The sequence below is a fragment of the Euphorbia lathyris genome, chromosome 5 (genome assembly GCF_963576675.1).
Source record: "Euphorbia lathyris chromosome 5, ddEupLath1.1, whole genome shotgun sequence".
Classification (NCBI taxonomy): Eukaryota; Viridiplantae; Streptophyta; class Magnoliopsida; order Malpighiales; family Euphorbiaceae; genus Euphorbia; species Euphorbia lathyris.
The window spans coordinates 79,363,768-79,368,751 of record NC_088914.1 but is presented as its reverse complement, the minus strand read 5'-3'; the positions used below and the strand labels follow the sequence as shown (position 1 = coordinate 79,368,751).

The 4,984-nt window shown below is 29.3% G+C and overlaps 1 non-coding gene across 1 annotated transcript; it reads left to right on the top strand.

Annotated features, from left to right (window-relative positions):
* Nucleotides 1-3,418: 3,418 nt before the first annotated feature.
* TRNAW-CCA (transfer RNA tryptophan (anticodon CCA)) lies at nucleotides 3,419-3,490 on the top strand. The gene has a single exon. It is a non-coding gene; the product is annotated as a tRNA-Trp (tRNA).
* The last annotated feature ends 1,494 nt before the right edge of the window (nucleotides 3,491-4,984 follow it).

Sequence of the window (4,984 nt, the reverse complement as noted above, 5' to 3'; positions counted from 1 at the left end):
CTGAAACCGCTAATTGGAGTGTTTGGTGGAGAGAGGTTTGGGAGAGAGTTTTGAGATGAAAACGCTAATTTAGAAAAAGTTCTTAAAAGGAGTTTTTTCAATTAGCGTTTTGCAATATTAAAATTAATGGACTTCTTTAACCCTAATAAATAGACTCCATCTTTTCCTGCGCCAAAATTAATACCCTTATTCGTCTTTTTGCACAAACCGCTATTATCAATCAGCTAATTTTTACCAAACAAGTCTACACAAACAGCTAGTCAAATCAGCTAATGTAATCAGCTAACAGCTAACAGCTAATGTAATAAGCTAACAGCTAATTCCCAAACAGGGTCAATGTCTACGCTTATACATCTAAGCTTTGGAATATTTTAATATTTTAATTTGTATTTTTTTTAATAAGGTGTAAAAATATAGCCTGAGCAAATTTATTAAAAGTAATTTTACTTTAATATTGATATTGCTAAATTAGATTATTTTATAAATTTTATATCTAATGTTAGCAGTTAAAATATTTTATCTCTAATATCCTTAAATTGGATTAATTTAAGGAATAATTCATTAAATTGTCTTTTCAATTATGAATCTTGCTATCTACATTTTATATATGCGTCATTTTATCTTAATTAATAAGTGAAAAAAATAAAATAAAAAATAAAAAATATATTGTATTTTGTACGAATCGGAGAAAAAATTTAAATATATAATCAAATTGTAAAAAAATTATTTTTCAACTTTATTATTAAATTATAAAAAATATATAATTTTTTTTAGAAATAACAGATATGCCATTGGTACAAAATAAAAAAACAAAATATATGTGTTTTATAATAATGTGAAATTGACCTAACACATTAACGTTATGGATAAAGTTATTTTTGAATGTCAATGTTAGAAGTAAAATTGTACCATTTTAAATGTTAGTGGTAAAATTGTTGATGAATGTAAACTCTAAGAATATTTTTGCAATTTCTTTTAAGACTAACCTAACACCACGATCTTTTTGATTTTTTTTAAGACTCCTAACATCACGAGCAGTTTATATGATGCCGGTGACTCGCTAAATAAATTCGGCTAGTTACTGTGCCGACCACTCAATAAATTTGACCAGTGCACCACAAGCATGCCACAGGTGCACAACATTTCACATACTACTCACCAATGAATGCATTTCATTTTCATATAGTTGGTGTTTGTTTGAATTTTTCGGAGTAGCATTTAGTGTATAGAATATATAACGTTTAGTAAGTTTATATAATAATATCGTTTAACATTTTTTTTAGAAACTGCAGAGTTTTAGAGCTTTTCACGAAAAGCTTATTTTTGAAGCTTTTCATAAATAACTCTTTGTAGTTATTTGTTGTTGTCAAAATTATAGTTTTTATTTCCACAAAATACGTTTCTTTTTTAACATTTCTTTATCATTATTTCTATTTCTAGAACATAATGATCGAAAGGACAAAGTTTTGTTGCGTTATAAATTTTTTATTTTTTATTTAAATTATTTTTATTAATTTGTATAATATATTTTTTATTCTATAATTTATTTGTTGATTAATTTAAAACATGTCCATATTAGTCATTTTAAATACTAACATTAACCGTTCAATCTAATTTTACCAAACACTAATAATTAAATAACAAATAACAAACAACTAACAATAACATCAAATAGTTTACTGTAACCGCAAATAACTAACAACAATTGCTATTAGCTAACAGGTGAACCAAATAGACTCTAGATCCATGATCAGGTTAGTTCAATTGATTTCATGATATATGATATCAGAGTCTCTCAGATCAAATGGTCGAGAATATGTTGTATTCGGTGCAAGCTCAAATTTTATGTTCTCGTTAATTTGTGAAATTGAATACATATGATAACACGAGTCTATATTGTATTCGCTGCAAGCTAATTTTGTTAAAGTTTTACTCTAAATCTTTAAAAGTAATTTTGTTAAATTTTATATCTTTAAAAGTTGGGTTAATCAACTTTATTCTAATGTTTGAAATTTAAAATTTTACTCTGAATTTTTGAAAGTTGGGATTAACTTTTAATGAAATACTCGGCACAATTGAGATGATCTCGTTAAAATAATAGTGTGTTATGTGAATTTTCTTATTCTTTCTCCGCTAGATGGATCCGATACAATGGAAGTTATGACTAGAATAAAGAGATAAGATATAAAGAAAGTAGTGATAAATACACGTTATTTTCTATTTAGAAAACTACTAGTCGACATGAATGAATTCTATTTTGAATTCTATTTAGAAATCGTAACTATGCTTAACAATAAAATACTTGAAAAGGTCCACATATGACAAAGTTTTTTTGTTATCGCCAGAAAAAGTAGAAGTCCTACTCCTATTAACATAGGGACTGAGAATGTAAAGAAAGGTTATGATCCATGAATATCGATATATATGTTCCATAAAATTATTTTTTTTTTTGAATCAAAAGAACAATGAATTAATGAGCCAAATCATGGCAAAATTGTAACAATGAATCAAAAACATAACTCAGTAATAAATTAAAAAAAGAAGGGCAAGTGGATAAACAAGAAGACTGTGCTAACACATGTGTCATCCCATTCGATTGCCGCCCTATCCATTTGACTGAGTAAGAGTCCTTTGATATTAGAATCGATCGTATTTGAATAATTCTATCCCCAAATTCAGAATCATCAACAGAACTAGAATTTATTGCATCAATCACTTGTTTAACATCAGATTCAAAAACCACTTTCCTTATTCCATCAGCTTCTAGACATTGTATCACCTGTAATAGAGATTCGGCCTAACATTCTCGAGTTGTCGGACAACATAACAGACCCGCACATCTCCTCATTACAAACTGCCCATTTGCATCTCGTACTGCTGCTCCCATCCCTGCACGACTATCAGCGTTAAAACATGTGACATCAACACAATACGAGAGAAATCCTTCTGATGGCGGGTGCCAAGCCATGCAAACAGCAGATGAACTATTTCCTACTACTGTATTTTTTATCTGCTGTTCTCCCATACCAGTCCGATTCTCAAGGCATTTAATTGCTAAATAATTATTTCTTGTTTCTGATTTATCAGCTCTTATATTGAAAGTAAATAATTGATCCAATTTGGAATCCTATTTAGGGTATGTTTTATAGTATTTAATAAATGATAACATAACGTATATACGAAGTAGAGATAATGAGATTCAAAACTATATAACGTATAACTATAAAATTGATTCAATTGATAAATTTTACAAGTATAATTGTACATAATTGTACTATTTACGTTAGGGTGATTAAAATAGTTGAATGAAAAAAACAAATACTTTACTTGATCAAATATGTGATTAATTCCATAAAAAAGTAATCAGAAAACAACAAATATGTGATTAATAACATAAATAAGCAATAAAAAAACAATTGGATCTGTGGCGCAATGGTAGCGCGTCTGACTCCAGATCAGAAGGTTGCGTGTTCGATTCACGTCAGGTTCAATTTTTTCTAATTTTTTTTCCCAATATTAAAAAAAAGTTAATTGTTTAAACTCTTCAATTAACTGCTAATTATTAAATAGACTTTTGAAGGTGAAACAATCCTTGAGTGAATTTTTAAAAAATCAAGTGAAATTTCCAAAACATGACAAAGAATTTGGTTTTGTGTCATGAGGCTTTACATTTTATACTGGGCTTGTTAATGGAATAATCAAGCTTACACACTAAGTAGGGGTGCACACAAAAACCCGGAAAATCGAAAAACCGAAACCAAACTGAAAATAAGGTTAACCGAAACCGATGGACTAGTGTACGGTTTTTAATTTTAAAAATAATGGTTAACGGTTACGGTTACGGTTTTATTGTTCCAAAAACCGCGGTTAACCGAAACCGACCGAATTTTAATTAAATATTAAAAAAATATAAAAATAAATTTATTTATATGGGTAAACAATTATTTAATCCTTATAGTTTTTCATAACTCATTAATCAATCCACTATTTAATTATAAGGTCTCTAATTTTTTTTTTACTTTTAATGGTTTGGTCCTTCTATCAAATATTAAATACGTAAGTAACTCTCAGTTGATTTTTTACTGTCTCTCTAATCTAATTTCAGTTTATGCGACTTTTTTTTTTCTTTTATATTTCTGGATGTAGAAACAAGGATAAAATTTTACTACTTGTTGTCCAAAACTTTATAGTCATAAGTTTTATTAGGGGCATTTTGCCTTTTTTTTGTCCGTTTAATTATTCTTTAACACATTTGTAGACGGAGATTTGATATACGGACTAAACAATTTAACGGAATCAAAACTGAAGGATCATAATGCACGTACATATCCTTTTCCGCAGTTAATCTCTTCAACTCGCCATTGACCCGCCGACTCCCTCACAATAAAAATTAGAATTCTTTTATTATTTTTATTTCTATTTACTAATGGTTAGAAACCGAAATAAAAGGTTAACCGACCGAAATAATTGGTTAACCGATTAGTGGTTAACCGAATTTAATGGACTAGTGTATGGTTAGTGTTTTTAAAAAACCGATTAAATGGTTAACCGACCGAATTAACCTTAATGGACTGGTTAACCGACCACGTGCACCCCTAACACTAAGGGGTGTTTTGTTGCTCCTTTTCAGACTCTTTTTGCCTTTTCACTTCAAAAGGGAGAGTTTCAGATGTTTGGTTAGTGACCTCCTGTTTGCCTTTTACAATTGAAAAGCAGAATTAGGTGTTTGGTTAGTGATCTCCTGTTTGCCTTTCACACCCAAAAAGCAGCCTTTTACAAAAGCAGAGAATCTCTGCTTTTTGGAAAAGCAGCTTTTTCCAACAGCAAACAGCAAACCGTAACAACAAACAGCAAACCGTAACAGTAAACAGCAAACAACAACAGCAAACAGTAGGTAAAACAAATGAGCCCTAATTAGTCAAAAGAGCTAGCAACTCTTAGATACTAAATTGGACCCTTTTGGTATAAAACTTTGTGGATTGGG